The 18,427-nt window shown below is 51.7% G+C and overlaps 1 long non-coding RNA gene across 1 annotated transcript; it reads left to right on the plus strand.

Annotated features, from left to right (window-relative positions):
* Positions 1–1,935: 1,935 nt before the first annotated feature.
* Positions 1,936–16,591, plus strand: LOC127025881 (uncharacterized). The gene is made up of 4 exons (XR_007767705.1): positions 1,936–2,037; positions 2,393–2,548; positions 2,940–3,065; positions 16,513–16,591. It is a non-coding gene; the product is annotated as an uncharacterized LOC127025881 (long non-coding RNA).
* The last annotated feature ends 1,836 nt before the right edge of the window (positions 16,592–18,427 follow it).

Raw genomic sequence — 18,427 nt, forward strand, 5'->3', positions numbered from 1 at the left:
TGGAGCTTGGTCTGGCGGATAGGAAAAATGCAGACACCAAAAGCCAAGGCAGTCTCTTCATGTCGATGCTCATTAGGTACTTTTTAACATTAGTGGCTGGTGCTGGAATCTGCCCACGCAGGCTGGAGGCTGAGGAAATATTATTTGAACACATCTGCTCCAAGAGATACTGTCAGACTTGGGGAGCATCTTGTGGTAATTAGGGGAATTCATTTCCTTATGTAGTCCAGCAGAGTTTTTTCCTGATGGTTTTTTTTGTTTGTGGGATCCTTTAAAATTTTGTTTTCTGCATTTTTTTTTCCAACAACTGAAGGGCGCCATATTAAGACCCTGTGTTCATGTAGCACCTTCTTCCCTGTAAGTAGTAAGAAGGGTAAGAAGCATTTTGGAAGTAAAGGGAGAGAAGCTTTCAGCCACAGGCTTGAAATACAACACAGAGTTGTAGACCATAATTGCCTTTCCCCTTTCCTGTCCCTGCCATATCTTCTCCCTCCTCGTTTCCCAACCTACGCGTGTGCATCTGCTCTCCAGATAGAAAGCCCCTGCGAGACCCCAGTGCTGGGGTTAAAGCAGACCGGTTGCCTGCCTTTGACTCTTCTGCCCAAAATGCTGCCCTGAGCTCTCAACCCTGATCGCTGTTGTTCGAGTGGGCTGCGCTTAGTCGTGAAAGAAAGAACCGGATCAGCCAGACGATGTCCCAGCCCAGAAGTGTCGTCTTCCTCTCCTTTCTGCTGCTCTTGCCACAGGCAGGGTGGTCCCTGTCTTCCCCAGCTCAAAACTCAATCCCCCAGCAACTTTCGTCTCCTCGTGAGAACGACTTTACAAAATCTTTTAAAGAAGAGGACAGCTTTAAGCCCCTGTCCTTTTTTCTGAAAAAGAGGCCTTTAATACGGTTTAATTAAAAGCTCATTCTGCAGGGCTCATTTGATGTCAGTTTTGAAATTCTGTGCATTTTGTTTCCCTTCTTATTCTTTTGTGTGTTTAAATCAGTACATTTCCAAATAAGGTTTTTGTGTACTCACCGCAGATCTCTGTACTCGCTCCTTGAACCTTAATGCTTTTTGTAGCGTGGAGCAGTGACAGGGTTATGTTAACCTCTCTGCTTCACTAGGCACATTTGTTCCCTCAAAATCAACACAGCAGCTGTAGATACTGACATCTGAAACAGTCCTGGCTCTCATTATGGCACAGAGTTTCTCTTTGGGCTATGTGGATTGCACGGAGTGCCTTGCAGCGAACACAAGCCAGAAAAGCAGGTGTTCAAGGACGATGAACCCTTAGCTAGGAAAATACAGGCGCTCGGGCTGTTTTCTTGTTGGCCAGTCTTCCCTTCTGAATAGGCAACCGCTGCCCTCTGCGACGGAGCCACGTGGGAAGGCAGGAGCTTGCCAGCGGCTGAGAAGCTGCCCTGCATCGGATTTTGAGCTGGCGTGGGAAGGGTGCATGTCCCGGTCCGTAGCCACCCAAAGGTCCCCCCAGAGCAGATGTCTAATCCTGGCATCGGAGCTTTAGCACAGGGAAATGGCATGACTTGCACAGAGCCAGGAGCCAAACACAGGTAGCGTGACTCCCAGTTCGGCTGGCTAACTGGTCATCTGGGAGCGACCCCATGGGGCGGTTTTATTTGGCGCGGAGGAAGCGGCTTGGGCAGCTGGCTAGATGGGGTGGACATTGGGGTGTGTATGTCTGTGGTGGGGACAAGGTGGGTTCACTTTAGGCCGGGCTTGGTTTGGGACCAGGTGCAGCTTGACCCAAATCTGCCAATTAGGCTAAACATGAGCATCTGCCTGGGCTTAAATGCTGCTCATCCTGGGGGGGAAAGAGCTGGCTAGCCTTGCCTTCTGCTTGGTCAGCTTTGGTAGCCCTTCCTGGGGAACTGGAGGCTTCAAGGAGAGGAGCTCTAAACGGGAATATGGTTTTGCAGGAGGTGAATGTTGGAGACCCTGGCTGAAACTCGTCTGTGTCAGATCTGGGAGACCAAGCTGTGCTGCTTTCAGGATCCTGTGGTTGGCAACACGCGGGGAAAACCAAGGTGAGGTGAGTAGTACAGCATCATGCTAAAGTACCAATGCTATTTGAATTGGGGTGGGGGGATAAAGCTGTGCAGTGACTGCATTTCTATGTAATCAGGCGCTCTGGGAAGTGGAGAGCTAGGGAATGCTGCTGGGAAAGGAGGCAAGGGTACATGTGTTTCAGTTTTTGAAAAAAAACCCCTCACTTTGAGAAAGCAAAGGTCATCTAGAAAAAGCCTGAATTGAGGCTGAGAGCTAAGAAACTTGCAGAAGTAATTCAGTGTTTCCCCCCCCAGTCCTTAGTTTCCATTTCTAGCTTGACCGGCTGCTTGGCCTTGGGTGGCCAGGGATCTAGAAGCCCTTTCGCCTCCCTGAAACAGGGGCAGATAACAACAAGAAATGACTGTCTTGAAGAACTGAAGCTTTTATTGGAGCGGCTCTCTGTTTAGTAGACGGATGAACACGCCGAGAGGACAACACAATCAAAAGGTGCCCCAAGTGCTGGAAGGATGCAGCTGACGTGAAGGCAGTGAAAGGTAGGGGGAAGAATTTACTTGTGTGAGCTGTTTAAGATGCCTGGGAGGTGGGCTGGGGGGGGGCGAGGGTGCTGCATTGTTCAGTGCCTTTTGCCAGCGCCACAATCGTGTTAGTGCTGAGATCTGAATAGTTTTAATTTTATTCTTAATTTTATGCGCTGTGCCCAGATCATAAAAATCAGTGATGTGGTTGCCCAGTGGAGATGAAAGCTGCTTACCTGACATGTACGGTGAATAACAATGAGAATGAAGTTACATGTTTCAGAATCGTTTCTGCTGTTCTAGATGGATGCAGCTCTGCCACGAAATGGTGGATTTCCTTAAGCTTTGTCTGTTTCCTAGCACCCATCTGGTTGATTTTCATATGGCTCTTCCATTTGGTTGTTCTCAGCCTTTGGAAGCCAAATGCTCAGAGGTGACGGCCCAGCATCCGTCCGTATTAGTTGGGAAACGGGGAAGATTGCGACCCAGAAGTATGAAATTCAGCAGCTTCCTATGAGTGTGCCGAGAGGAGGAGGTATGGTTGTTGGGGGGGGTCTCTCAGTTAAGGGGGAGCCTGTGTTTCTTTCCTGGGTGTAGTTCTGACTAATGGAGAGCCCTCCCAGGACAAGGGAGATGGAGGCAGTGGTCATGGGGCCTGTGTCTTCGGGAGTCATTCTTGTTGTCTGATGCTAAGAAATGAGTGGTTGTCATGGTTACCAGCCTCCCCTTCCCGGTCTTGCCGAATGTCTTCTCCGGAGCCTCGGGCTTGGAGCAGGATTCAGCGTTTCTCTCCTGTTGAGATCGCACTCTGATCCAAGCACCTTGAATTTCAAACGTGCCTACTTTGGCACGCCGGTATGACATTTATGTGTGCTTGTGTATCTCAAGAGCCTTTGGTGCTCCTAGCTTCTTACTGATCCTTAAGAGCAGGAAAGAAGCGAATGAAATAAAAATCACCTATGGGTATACTTAGGGATGCAGCCCTGTGTTTGCAAGTCAGGCAGAGGTGTAGGGTGTCTGGGTGGGCTTGGTTCACCGTACCATGCACAGGCTCAGGGGCTCAGTACAGGCAGTGCCTCCCGTGGAAAAACTGTAAGGGATTGGCAAAGCTCTATCTTCTCTCTCATTCTCATTTTCTGTGTTCGAACCACAGCATGTCTAATTATGAAGTGACCTGAAGCACAGAGGTCAGTCTTTGCAAACCTTTTGGCTTGAATCTGACCCTTTTTTTCACCCCCCCTTTTTTCTTTCCCTTTTTCCCCTCAATGCCAGTAGAGGAAGCTTGAGTGAGAGGCGAACAGGATAACAAGGAGTCTGTTTGGGTTGGTTTTTTTGAGCCGAGTTTGGTTAGCATTGCTTTAGAGGTTGAACTGAGCTCTGAAAAAGGGCTCGTGCGAGTCGTGCTGGAGTCCCCTGCAGCAAGGGGATGGCAGGGATCGCAGCAAGCCATGCTGTAGAAATTCTTGGAGCAGGAGGAAGGTGAAGAGTCTCAAAGGAAACATGAGGTCATTTCCCTTTTAACATAGTACATTTCGGAGATACTTTAACAATTAATCAATATCTAAGTCTGCAGCCCATTATAGGGCTTGGCAATGTGTTGTTTTATAGTCTAACAAATGGGAGCCTGCCTGTGCTAATAGGTTGAATCCCTGAGCTACAATAAAGGTTACTATCACATGGCAAGTGATAACTTGCTCCTCCCTGCCTCTTCTGAGATGAAGTCAATTACGTTTACCATTTATGGAAGATATTCTTCCAATTAAAATGACGAGGATGCAAGGAATCCACTTTTGCTTTCTTTATTTTAAACTTTTAAAGTAATAATCATTACCAAAAATCTGGGAATGAGGGGCAGGGGAATCTCTCTGCGTAGGCAGCCAAGTGTTACGACATAGCTTTGGCTTCAGGCGCCGAGGCTGCTGCTAAGCCCCTTCGTAGCCCATGCTGGAACATCTGGTCCATCTCACGATGGAAGGTCAGCCTGAACAGCCGGGCAACGGAGTCTGGTCCCGACTACCGCACGAGTGCCTAGACTGGGGGCTGAACAGCTGTGTCTGGTGTACTGAGCACAGAGCTGGGAGCCTGCATAGCTCGAGACGTTCCTGGGGGAAAAGAGCTCCGCTTGCGAGGTCGCGCTGGGAGGCGCAGGCTGCAAATCGGCGTCCTCCGTTCCCCTTCTGGCTCCTGGATGGCTTGAGTGCCTCGGAGCGGAGTGCCGGACTTGCAGGTTGCCTGGGCTTCCCCAGCCCTCCGAACAGGGTCCGGGTGGGATGTTCTTGGCGTGACGTGCGCGTGTAAGGAGGCCTTGTGGTTAGGGCAGTGATCCCGTTCTACTTTGCTAGCTCTACAGCTGGTGATGTTGGCCAGTAGTTTTTGCTCTGCCCTGCTTACCCGGTTACAAACAAGCTTGGGTCTCTCGTCCTTTGGATTAACTAACCCGCCCATAACTTTTCAGGAAGATGTTCATTTCTTTTTTGGCACACGCCTCCTTCATTCTCCAAAAAACCAGATCACATGTCTCTCACTTCCGTCTGGAACCTTATTTGGAGTAGTGGACAGTGACCAACTCTTGGCTCTCCTGTTAACTAACCTCGGCCCCTCTGGAGAGGGAATCGATGGCTGCGTCTGCTTTAGGAGTTATCGGTGAACAGCGTCACAGGAGTGTAAAGGCATTAGTCATTTAATTACCATTAATAGGGCAATTATTATCTTAATAAAATGACTGATTATGACATTGAAGTTGTATTTGAGGTTTAACAGCTGCAGAAGCCTGACTGAATTGTATGTTTGTTAATCCTCAATGAGGGTGTTCTATTTCACTGAGTGATGTTTATTTAACATGCAATAAGTGTCTTAGTGAATCTCTATTAAAGGCATATGTGGAAACCTTCATCTGAAGCGTTACAGAAGAGAGTGGGACTGTTCAATTCGTAAAATCCTATTTAAACACTGTGAGCTCCAAAACCCAGCCAGTGCCAAAGCAAACTGTATCCTCTAAGCTCTGTGCCAGATGTCTCATGTGGGGTATACTCAAGGTCCAAAGAAAATAAGGTCTGAAGGGAACAGTTTGGCCCTTGAATCTCCAATCCAGCCTATATAAAGGGGTTTCGTTTCCATTCAGGAAATACAAACCTCTTCTATATGGATCCTGTTCAAAGCGTGTTTGCTGAACAATTCTTCCCAGCAGCAGCGATTCTCAGTAACACCTACGCCTGTGAGCAGAAACTAGATCTGGTGGGAAGGTTTGGGAAATATCCTAAACCCCTCTCTAAGTTTCTGAGGCAGAAGGGACAGTAGATCAGTTAGAGGTACCTCTGGGTGTTCCGTGCGGCACCAACTAGTGCCTGGCCTGGTGTTAGGTGCCCTAGCTGTTCTGATGGTGTTCTGGGTCAGACGTGAGATGAAGCTTTAGCCAACCTGAGTTTTTATCTTTCTTGTGCGTCCTGTGACTTTAGGTAACTTGCTACCGTGGTTCGCCGTGCTCTGGGCGAGTGGGGAATTATCCGCTCCAGGATATTGAGGAATTAACCTTCAGGAGACGGTGTCCCTGGAGAGCCTGACTTCACTCTGAACCTGGCCTGTTTCTTTCTGGGTGTCTCTGCATGGTATTTTGCAGGTAGATGCGTGTTCATTTTGCCTGTGTTCAGAGACATTTGGACGTGAACCAGGTCTGAACTGGCACCCTGTAGCAGTGGTGAACTCAGTTAAGAGGCGGGATCCTTTAGTGCTGACTTGGCACTGAGTTAATGCGGCCACAGGACTTCCAGTTGGCTCAGACGTAGGCATAGCACATGTATAGACGTGACACGGGCTGTATCTTGAGCCTCTCTGAGTTTTGTGGCAATTCAGCTCCAAATCCCAACGTATGAACTCAGATGCCAACCTCCTGGGCCAGGGCCAGGACCAGGACGTGTGCTCAGCTTTCCTTCCACCTATCCGTGAACCCTTCCTGCTGGGCGAGGGAGGGATGGGCAGCCCTGGCAGCCTTCGCAGCGTGAGCTGTGTTTGCTTTGGGTGAAACGCGGTAATTGGAGAGGGACCAACGCTTAAGGCTCCTGGGAGCTATTGCCAGCCCTGCGCTGTTTCCCCAGGTGAGGAAACGTCACCTCTGTGAAACGTAGTTGCTGGGGTGAAGCCTTCTGCATGTCTGTATGAGGTCATCTGCTGTAATAGTAACGTCTTGTGTGTTTTCTCATTACAAAGGTGGTTCTGAAGTATTGTCCTGTCTTAGAGAAGGAAACGGAGGGGCTGAGAGGATTGCCCGAGGCTATTCGACAAGGCAGCGGCAGGCTGGCATAGAAGCTGTCTCTTCTCCAAGAGAGGCTATTCAGATCCTGTACGGACACGACCGTCTTCTCCCTCATCCGTGGCTCCTGTTGTCTCTAACTTGCGCTTTCCTTCGGTCTGGTGTAAGGTATGGTCGGAACAGCTTTCCAGCTCGCTGAGCTCTCCTTGCTGCCCTGACCGTGTACCTGGCCTAGGTGCCAGCAAGCCCAGCGGCAAACAGCAGGGCATACTGCTCCGAGTCTGTAATAGCTTTGCTTGGGGTGGGCGTCTTGCTGAACACATCCTAGCCGTCGTGTGGGGCCAGAGACCTTGCTGCTCTTGGCTGGCAATTTACCTTTCCTTGCTTGCGATCTCTTCAGGGTGGCAAGCCAAGCAGGCCCACAGGCATGATCGAAACATGGGATAAACATTCCGAGTGGCTTGATCTATAGGAACAAGCGCATGGGGGAGGGAATGAGTTCATCTCCTCCGTGCTCCTGGCCGTGGCAGGGCTGTTCCTATATTCCCCAGCGCGTGCCGCAATGGGGTGATAAGCTGGTTGCAGGGAGAACGCTCTGTCCCTTCCCTGGAAGAAGAGATTCATCTGAACCTTCCTCCTGGGAGCAGTCCTTGGTAGGCAGCTGAAATTTTCCCTTTCCTCTCGTCCCATGACTGCTAGGGAATATCCAGTCCCTTGCATTGTCCAGAATAATTCCACTGTCCAGAGGATTAGTGTGTTTCAGTATCTGTAGGCCGGCTGTTTCCTTTCGTGCACTTTTTAGCTGCTTTCTCCCAAGTTGGTGCCTTCAGCCCTTAATTTCTCTTGTTATTGCAGCTTGCCTGCAGGAATACATCTAGAATGAAGCAAAGGACATCTCTGCTCCTTCCCTGCCTCTGCCCCAGCCCCGATGACCGTGGCTGTAGTCGTGCTGTGGAACAGGCAGCCCCTCTAAAACACCTCTGGTAACAGAACAAAAATCAAGTGAATCCCCACGACCCTGGTTTCAAAGGTGTCTTAATTAAGTGTCTAAACCAGTCTGCAGGCTTTCCAGTCCTATCAATCCCATTTAAAAAAAAAAAGAAAGGAAAAAACCAAACCACACAAAAGTACAAAAGCTTAACAATAGCAAAAGCTGTAACTACAATTTGGACTGTATACAGTTGCCCAAACAGGTGGGGTGAAATCGGTGTGAACTCGTGTGCAGCAAGTTGGATCGAGCAGCGTAAAAGGCACGTGGGGAAAGGTGACGTGATACCCTGTCATATTAAAAATGTCTTGGATTTCTGGCGCAGAGATGTGGGTAGAAGGGTGAGTGAGAACTATGTTTGGGGGAGTGGGGCGAGGCGGTGTTTTTGAGAGGGGAAGAGTTTCATTTCTGATGGGGGGAAGTGTTTTGAGTTTCCTGTGCTTACCTCTATCTGTTCCCAGCTCGGACAACTCCTCTGTTCTTCAGTGTGCTTGCACAGGGCTATTATGTATGACTGTTTAAACAGCCGTAAGCCTGTTTATTTACTAAGGCTATAAATTATCTTGAAATCAGAATTCATCACCCTGCAAATACTTTGCTTTAACAGGCAGGCTGGCTCTCTGCTAGAATGACAATGGCCATAGACCTCCTAGCTGATCTGCCAAGTCTCTGTCAAGGGCAGGTGTCCTTGCACGGGCAGTTGCTGCCTTCCAGAGATCCAGGCAGACTGAGGGTCGATTTTTTTTTTTTCTCTTTGTGGGTTTATCTGCTAGTGTCTTGGGGAACGCGGCGGCCAGTGCAGATCTCTGATGGATGAGCCGTGTATTCGAGTTATCTTAGGCTTGCTGGGATTTGCTAGGAAACTAATGATATGTCTAGTCCAGTATCTTCCAGACATTAGCAGCAGTTGTCTCCAAAAGAAAGCACGAGAGGCTGATATTAATCAAGGAATGAGCTTTTCCTAGCTCTTCTTCCTCACCCCAGCTAGTAAATAAGTCTGTTTCTGAAGCGTGTGGCTCTTAACAACAAAAGCAGCAGTATCCTGTTCAGCGTTACTGGGGTTGTTTCCTTGACTATTAGTTTTTCTGAAGCCTTGGACTTAGTGAGTAACTGGAAGAATTTGTTTGAAAACACGTAAACACCACACTTCCACTATGCAAAGCGTAAATTCCTTGTCAGGGAACTTCTGTCTCAAATGTTTGAGCTTGGAGATTTGATCAGTCAAGACTAAAAGCCACCAAGGTGGCTGTTGGAAACTCATGGTCCTGCGTTGTCCTGGCTGTTGCATAGGTTGTGGGTTTTCCTGCAGCTGCTAACGTTTCTTCTCTCATTAGAAGCCACTCCTTGCCTCCAAGCTGAGCGCAGCCCTAGCAGTCCAGGGCCCGAATGCTGTTGTATGAGCTGCGTGGATCGGGTTGACTCACTCTGGCAGGTTTGTTAGCAAGTGTTAATCGTCCGACTTACCTGTTCTGCGCTGTGTAAGCTATTGCCTCTGCAAATTTCTGGAACCGCAAAAACTGGAGATGGGAAAGATCTAAGGTCATCCAACTTCTCCATTTTCCCCCTATGGGGAAAGGCTTGTTCCCTACACTAGATTTTCCTGTACTGGGTCCAGTTTTAAGTGACTCAAGCAGCAGGGCTTTTGTGGTTTCCCTTGGGAGCCTGGCAGATTGCTCACCATGAGAGATGTTTTCCTAGTCCTCCACCTGATCTGTTCCCCTCCTTGATTCCAGCCTTGCACTGGAAGAGTGGCCGGTACGAAGCTACAGTGGGTTAATGCTCATCACACTACTTGAGTACTGGTTAACTCTTTCTGGGTCACTTCCATACACGTCCTGACTAAAAAGGCTTTTGAAAGGAGAATGTTACGGTGCCACCATGGTGACGCTTGTCTTGAAGACTGACAAGCATTGATAGCGTAGGTAGTATGAGTACTGAGAGCTGTGGTCCTTTATAGGAGTTACAGGTTTGGGAAAGGTTTTCTTCTATAGAATATAAATGTACCTGCGACTGGTGGAAACCGGAAAGATTGCCCCTGAAATGTTGAACTACATGGCAAACTGAACGCGTGGCAATTGCTGTTTTTATTTTAGGCATTGCTTGTGCTGAGTACTTAGTCAAGTAGCTTGATTTTTTTTTTTTTTTTTTTTTCTTAACAAGCTGAGGATTCTCCCATGGATTGCTTTCTTTGCTTATCCTGTCTGTGCTGCCAATGCTGTGTAACCAGTAGCTTGACTGTAATGCTGAAGTAATTCTTAAAATATTGTCTGCTAAATAGATCGGTCATGACGGGATAAAGCTGTTTTCCATGAAAGATGAGTGGGATCAGACCTTGGATACCCTGTCACCTGGGAGCCTGCACAAGAAGGGGGAAATAAATTTTTAAAGCGTGACTGTGCAAGGGACAAAACTAGAAGCAAGTCCAATGGTCCACCGCTAAGATAATTCCAGAAATATTTAGGGCAGGGTGGAAAGTTGGTAGTGGTTAAGAGGTCTGTGGCAGTGTAATATATCATACGATGGAGAGCTTTGTTGTTTGTCAAGGATCGCTTGGGAAGCCGTTTCGTGGTTTATCTGAAATGAGTGGTGGGGTCTTCAACCCTCGTTCTCTACCCCGGTTTGAGGAGGCATGGGGAGCGATGGTGTATTCGTGCCTCTGCCAGGGAAATGGAGGGTGGTTAGCGGGTCTGCGCTCCCCTCACGGCCCTGTGCCGCACGCCGGTCCGGCTAACCTCTGCGTGCAGAGGGAGGAACTGCTGCTTGCTCGGGGAAGAGAGGTTTCTGTGCTCTGACCAGCGCTGTGGCCGTGCTGGGGGGGTGGAGGGGGGACAAAGCCAAAGAACATGACTAATGGTAACATAAAGAACCACCTTCCACGCGGCCTGATTCACCCGATCCTTGCAGAGTATCAGTCTTTCCTCCAGGAATGTTTGATAATGCAGCGCACACCGCTGAGATCACCCTTCTGGCAAGTGCCTGCTGTGGTATGAGACCCAGTCATCTGGCAGCACATTGCTTACTGCAGTCTCCAAGGCAACCCTCCATGCTGTTCTTCTTTGGAAGCTCTGTGTATTCGTAAAGAAGCTGTCATCCTTCTTACTGTAAGTGCAGCAGATGTGAAAGATTTTGCCTGTGCCAATGAACTCTAGACCAGGACGCTGTTGTTCTGAGGAGCAATGCCTTGGGTATAGCGTTTCCTGCTGAAAGATGCTGTCTGTCCACTCATTGTGTCACAAAATGTCTTTCTGTCCCGCTGGTTACCCTCTCTGCGTGCTCTCGCAGCCCGTTGCTGTGTCTGTAGGTAGCTGTGCTTGCACGAAGAGGCTGGGCTGCCGCGAGGACCGCTGGAGATCTCCGCTGAGGCAAGGCCTTGCAGCGCTGGCATGTGCCGCGGAAAGAATTCATTCCAGATGAGGGGTCCCAAGGTGAATTTACCGGTCCTGCAGTTGTCTGCTCCTGGTAGGGAAACAACTGAGCTGCGGCTCAGACTGTCATGTCCCATAGGGGCTTCTCTTGAGGAGAAGCTGCTGGTTGTATTGCTCTGGAGGAACAGCCACGCTCTCCGTTGTAGATGTTCAACCTGGCAGTTCAGAGGGGCAACTACCTGCCTCCTGTGTCCCATAAAGAAGTCCTCTGGACTGCTCTAAGAGAGGCTGTAAGTGGGGTAGGGTGGATGCTTTGTCTTCTGACTAGGCCTAATAGATGCTCAATGCTAGATAGAAAGGTGCTCCATCAGTGTGATGCTGACCGCTGCTGAAGCTCAGTCTGGAACCGCAAGGCTTGAGGCTTGTGTTCTGTCTCCTGCAGCTTACCGAGAGGCTGCTCTTATGTTTCCTTTTCAGGTTCACCTATTGGTAATACGGAAATCAGGGTCTGGCATTTTCTTCTTGCTGAGGGGTTTGTACTTTGTTGGGGTGAGCAAGGTAGGGGAAAAACTCCATATGCTGTTCGTGTGAAAGAACCCCCCTGCTAGATTGTGCATGGACCTGAGACCAGAGGACTCTGTCCAGCTTCGCCTGCTTAAAAATGGGCATTTAGTGTACGTTCTTGATCTTAGGGTCATCAGCGTGTAAGAGACTCCCATCTCTTTGGAGAAGGCCAAAGCCACTATCTCAGAGTAGCTGAACCACCCGACAGCTGGAGTTAAATGAGGTGACGGTAAGAGCTGGCTTAGCTGAAGCATCTTCTGTTCCCTGTGGGTGACGGTGTGCTCCTGAATTCTAAAAGCTGCTGTTATTCTTGTCCCCCACTGTGAGCCCCGGGAGGGAAAGTGCTGGATTAGGTGCAAGCTCCGGTTCATCGCGCAGGTGGCTTGCTCGCCTGCTCCGTGTCGAGTGGCAGCTGCTGGGAACCTGCTCCCCTGGAGCTTTCCTACTGCCTTTCTGCCAAAGTCCGTGCTCCCAAACCTGGGCAGACCCTCTGCCCGGCACACCTCGGTCCCCGCTTTGCTCTCTCGGCCCTGGGTTTCTCCCGAGATGCCTGCCAACTGCGCCAGACGGCCGGGATGCCGGCGTGTGTTCAGTCAGGCGCTTTCCAGGAACTCTGCGGCGGCTGCCGTGCCTGTGAATAGTGTCACTTGATGTTTCCCAAGGGGTAGAGGGGAGAAAAGGTATTTCCCTCTCGCTATCGGGGTGATGCTGCAATGCTCACGAGATTGGGAGATGGGAGCTGGTTCGCCCAGCGCATCCAGGATCTGGGCCTGGGGAGGGAGGGAGGGGGGAACCTGCCCTTCCAGGCTGCGGAGCCCCAGTTCAGCAGCGCAATCTAGACAGGAGTCACTGGGCAGAGAAACCAAGCGGGGCTGAGGCATTCGGCACTTACACTGAGCCTTCAGCTGTGATAAGATAAGAGTTTGAGTAACTGTGAGGTAGAAAGTCTGCCTAGTGGATTGAGATCACTGCTGTTGAAGGATGTTATGGAGACAATCCACTTACAATCTTGGCTGCTGTGCTGGATTTAATTTTTTCTTCTTTTTCTTTTTTTTTTCCCTGCTCATCTCCCCATCAGCGAGCTGGGGAGTACATGTGGGAAACAAATCGGCAGACAGACAGTGGCATGTGAAGTGATTCTCCCTGCTGGCACAGATGTGACTGCAAAGCAATAATACAAGCGGTGATTTGAGGGCCAAAGATAACTTGCCGCTTTCTTGTTTGCGAGCCCTAAAATGGTTTGGAGGAAGGAGGCGAGAACCTGAGCCTACTAGTTTGTGAGGGATGTTGGATGCTGCACAGCTGCTTTTTTATCTAACTGCTTTCTCCAAAGCTCGTAAGTAGTAGGGACAGGCTAGCGTTACAGCATGCGGTAGCGTGAACGGATGCTTTACTGGTGGCCAGGCACATGTGTTTGTGCGAAAGGCTGTTGTCTCCCAGATAAGACAAGCCCTAAAATGTCTGTAGAGGTTTCCCCCTCCTTCAGCTCTACTTGGGCAACATGCAGGCTCTCCATCCCCGCTGGGTTTGCTGTGCACACGCCGGGCAAGAAGGAAGCGAGGTCTCCCCTAAACCTTGCCGTGCTCGGTTGTAGGAGTGAGCAAGCACCTGGTATAGCGGACGTAAAGAAGGACGCGATCCGGTATGGTAGTGGGGCTGGCCTTTGTGAGCACAAAGGAGATCTGCTGGTAGAAGGGGCCAGCCGAGAGCGAGGAAGGGAGCTGGGGACGCGTGGCGTGCATCGACGCCTGGGGCCAGCCGAGCAGAAGGACGGGAGGCGGCAGGGGAGCGGGGATCGGCCAAGCGGAAGGAGAGCTGGCGCGAGATCCGGGGCCGCTGTGTCATCAAGTGAATCGCAGCCCGGGCACGGAGCAGAGCGGGGTGGCAGCTGCCGTGCCCGTTGACGGTGGCCGGAGCACGGTGGCCGGGGGGGGGGGGGGGGGGGGAGCACAAAGCGAGCGTTTCTGGATAGCCTGCCCTCTGCGGTGTGTCAGGCTGGTGCCCCGCAGGGTGCCTCTGTGCTGGCGTCTCTCTGAGGAAGACTGAGCCTTAATGCCTTGTCTGGAGAAAACTGAAATCTTCTAGGTGGAAAAAGGGTAGGAGAAAGTGCTTCGTGTGCCCTGGGTCAAATCCTCTTTGACCCCAAGAGGGCTTCTTAAGCACCCAGGACTGCTGTGGGTGTGAAACTGCCTGGAATAGCACGTGGCATCCAAAAGAGAAGGGATGTGGAGCAGGACGGTCTGTGTAGCTCAGAGGACCCTAGCCCGGTCCTCTCGCTGTGCACGTCCATGGGAGCAGCTGGGCTGCCCCAGCCAGGCTGTGCGAGCAGGCTTTCCAAGCAATTGTGTGGGATGTTTTCCTTTGATTCATCAGCTGTAATTCCTCCCGAAGACCTGGCATGCTTTCCTGGTGGCTCGCCTCCTGCAAGTCATCTGTTCCCATTTGGGACCGGCTGCTCAGGGTGCTGACCTCCAGGCAGCCTTGCCTGGGTTCACTTCCAGGGGATGCAGCCTTTCCTTTCCCCCCCCCCACCCCAGCCCCCCGTAGGTATCCCGATAGCTCCCAGCAGCATGAAATCCTCTCGGCTCCCTGTTCCCTGACCCCGTTGTTTGTGTTGGCTTCCTGGGGTGAGAGGTTGCCCCCAATGATTGCATTGGGTTCCCCGATCTCTTTACTTTTCTCACAGTTTCTAAGACGACCGGTGCAACGAGCCGCCAATGTCAGACCCTCTTATATTTTGTGCGCCCGGGGACAAGTCTGACTCTGCTCCACCTCCAAGCTGCTGCTGCTGGATTATACAAACCCCTTGTATCGCCGCTTCTCGGTGTGGCTGCTAACAGTTCCCAGCCCCAGCTCAGCAGCGTTTCACCCCGACCAGCTCCGAGTACAAACTAGGGCTGGGTTTATTTTGCCCAAATCCCACGTTATCAAAAAGAAACACGGCGTCGGGAGCCCGATAACTGGTTTCTTTTAATGTGAAACAAGTGGAGGACTGTTTCCTCTGATGCCTCTGAGTGCTGAGGCTGAAAGACTGCAGCGGGGGAATAGCTTGGGAACTGCTGGTGGACTGGGAGGGGAGGGAGGAATAAATCAAGCGGGCTGCTGGCCATCAGTGAACTCTTAGACTTGGACCTTTAACCTGAGGGATGGGACTTTCCAGGCTGATTCAGAGCTACTTTCCCCCCTCAAAGCATCTCATTTAGGCACCTTGCAGGCAAGGCCAGCTGCTGCGAGCTGCCTAGCTCTGTCCTCCATCCAGCGCTGCCTACGCCTGTTTCCCTTCCCTGCCCACGCAGTCTTTCTTTCTCCTCTCGGCTCCCTCCCCTCTGGCCTTTGGGAGAGGGGTCTGGGGCTTGCAGCCTGCAGACCTGCCCCTTTGCCGCTTCCCTGGACCTCCTTGCTGGTGGTGCTTCAGGAGCCCTTGTGCCTTGGCCGAGAGAGACATCTAGTGGGGTCAGAGCTCGGGGACCCGGGGTTTTTTCTGTATTTCTTGCATTTTTATTTATTCATTTCGAATCCTGACAAAGGGCTGGCTCCTGTAGGAGCAGGAGCTGAGGTTTCTGAGTAGCCCTGCTGTATTGAAAGCGGACCTTTGGTGGGCCAGTTCATTGGGCCTTTCTCACCCTGGTGCTGTGTGAATCTTGGCTGGGGCTCTTGGTTCCTCCACCGCTCTCCGGAGGCGGCTCTCTTACAACGAGGAGATCTTTTCTGTCCTAATCTTGTGTTCGTGACAAGGTGTGTTGGACCCGTTGGAGACTAGCGGGTCGTCACCTGGGTGCTGAAGGAGGGTCTGCCTTCAGAGGGGGAGCATCAGAGGGGAACACGCCTGGGAAATGGCTGCGCGATAGCGAAAGGACCTGTCTGTTTTGGATGGATCCAGGCCTCTGAGAGCCCCCTGCCCCTTGCATGTCTCCCAGCTTCCCCAAGGCAGGGCTAATCTTTAACTTAATATTTTTGTCTTTTACTGAAATCCTGCTCTTGGCACTCCTCCTCCTCCTCCTCTTCTTGCTCTAAGAGGCTGCGATAAGCCAGCAGCAGCAGGGAGGAAAGCGTGTGAGGGGGAAAGATTTCTGTGCTCTCATGCGAGGCTGGGGAACGGCGGGGTTTGTCTAGGGCAGAAATCACATCTGCCTTACCACCAGAGCCCAGACCCTGCAGGTCTCTGGTCCTACGAGGTGCCTCCTAGGAGGAAGCAGAGCGGTCTTGTCGTTATCTTTTTCCTTTCTAGCATGCGACAGTGGAGGGAGGCCCCAGCCAGGTTGAGGGAAGCTGCGTTGGGTGCCGGGGGAAGGCTCAGCAGATGCAGCCGTTGCTGTACCGTGGAGCTTGGGTAGAGAGGAAGAGACGTGGGATGAGCGAGAGGGCTTACAGAGAGGGGCAGCTGCCAGGACAAAAGAAATGGGATCCTCTTAGGAAAGCACCCTTCCTTTCAGTCTCTGTGCACCCTTCCTGGGGCTCCTGCACGTCAGCTGCCAGCACTCAAGATGAGAACTGGGTGCTGCTAGCAAACCAGAGTGCTCTGCCTCTTTGTTACTTCTCTCCTGACCCCTGTACAAGCCAGGGGGTCGTGGCCGGAGGTTTTAGACACCCCTAATATTAGCTTGCTTTAGCTGGGAGGGAGTTGCAGCTCCGTGTTGGTAGTTACCAGTCCTTGGGAGATGGTGAGCACAAAAGCTGGTCAAGGAGGGATCCAAAGCTGTTATCCCGCCGCTCTAAAGCAGTGAGTCCTTGCAAAGCTTTGGGGTAGGGTGGTCGTTGTAATGCCGGTTTCCTCCCTCTTCCGGGGGCAATTGCGCTCTCTCCTTTCTCTCCACAACAGAAATACTCCAGACCAGATTATGAAACCCCGGAGGTGGATTTAAGGGCACTGGCCTTTCTCTGACGAGGGGAAGGTGACACTGGAGTCATAGCTGAGCCATCCCTGGATGTTCTTGGCTCTTCTCCCAACCGCTTCTTTGATACCCCCTTTGCCAAACCGGAGCCCTCAAGACCGCAATCCAAACAAGACTCCTCTTGAGTTACAGGCACAGTAAACGCGTGTCCAAAGCGACGCGAAGGAGCGAACGCGGTGTTTTCGTCTCTGCTCGCCTCCCTTGTGCATCGGATGATTGTAAACACAAGGCTTACAGTCATCCCCCTCTAGCTGGGTTGACATCGGGAGCCCACGGTGGTGGGAGGAAGGAGCCCTTCATCACAGGTTCACTGGGAGGTTGCTTGGAGCAGAAACGAGTGCAGTGTTTCCAGGTAACCGGATCCCGGTTGCATGTGCATGTTTGGGGCATAAAGGAAATATGCTGGCAAAAGCAAGGATGAATTTGATGCCTGAGCCAAAAAGGCTTTTAAAAAAAAAAAAAAAAAAAAAACACAAAACACCCCCCCAATAATTCAGGGCGGATGATGCTTAACGTAGAGCCTGTCTCAAGTGATGGCTGAGAAGGGACCGCTGATCGGTGCGCACCAGCGCGAGGAAAGGCTGCGAGGCCGAGCCTGCCGCTCGGAGACCACCCTGCCGCTGTGCATCTGCAATGCCTGGGACTGAGCTGGCTCCCTCAAAGCCTCTCGTGTGCTTAGCGCCAGCCTGCCATCCGGGGCTTTTAGGGAGGCAAAGAGGCGCTGGTAAAGCAAAACCTGTCTGAACGCACTTCTCTCTTGGTTTTGCTTGCACAGGATTCACGCCTCTGTTTGGAAAAGCATCTCCTGCACTCTTCTTGCTCGGCCCAGGTATCCTCCCGGCTGAGGCAGGATCCCGGAGCTGCATGTGTGGGCGCAACGGAGAGCGAGTAAACGTTGCGTCCTGTGCTCAGCGGGTGCCGAAACATCCCCCTGCAATTCCCCTGCGTGCAGGTGCCGGGGAGCCAACCGCCAGGCTTCGATGCCTTCAGGTGAGCTGGTTCACTCCTTTTTGCACCCAGTCCAGGCAGGACTGTTCTGTAACTGATGTGACGAAACGCCTCCCGACACAGCGAGGAGCAGGCGTGACTGGGTGTATCAGAGGCTAGAAAATTCAGGGACTGAATTCGTGATGCTGGGATCTTTTGCGAGTGAGGAGAAAATGGGACAGATGTCCTGTGCGGTTGGCTGGGGGAGGACCTCGTATCCCCAGGAGGTGGGCTGGACGTGGCTGGCTGTGATATTTCGCTAGCAATGCCGTGCTGGGTGGGGGTGCGCAGGCCCTGGAGTTGTATACGGAGGAACTGGTGTTCCCAAATCTGCCGTGAGATGGGGCAGCGTGCGGTCCCGTTTGCTCCAGGCCGAGGCTGTGAGTTTTGGCTGAATCCAGGAGGCCGGGAGAGGGGTGTGGGACTCCAGCGTCCCTCATTCGGGAGTGTAGTGCCATGGCTGTAGGTGCCTGGGGTGGTGCCTCAGTCAGGCACCCTGTTATCCCAGGCATCTCCTGGATATCATCTATAAGCTCTCAAGTTTAGGGACGTCTTTTTGTGGGGCATGTCTGGGGGGGGCTAACTGCAAACAGGGACACTATGGAATTAAACCATTTGTGCTTTTGTTTGCTGAGATAGCTCCGTGCTGCGAACTGCTGCTGATCCTCTCTGTGCGAGACATCCTGCGTGGAACCTGGCTCTGACCGCAGCCTGCAGCGGGAGCTGGCTCTGGACAGCGCGTGGCCGGTGAGTCCCCTGCAGCGTCCAGCGCTGCCTATTGCCTGCAGGAGTTCAGGGATGAACTCGCCTCTGTGGCAAACCACTGGTCCATGCAGCGTGCCTGATGTTTTGCTG

Source organism: Gymnogyps californianus, chromosome 25 (genome assembly GCF_018139145.2).
Source record: "Gymnogyps californianus isolate 813 chromosome 25, ASM1813914v2, whole genome shotgun sequence".
Taxonomy (NCBI): Eukaryota; Metazoa; Chordata; class Aves; order Accipitriformes; family Cathartidae; genus Gymnogyps; species Gymnogyps californianus.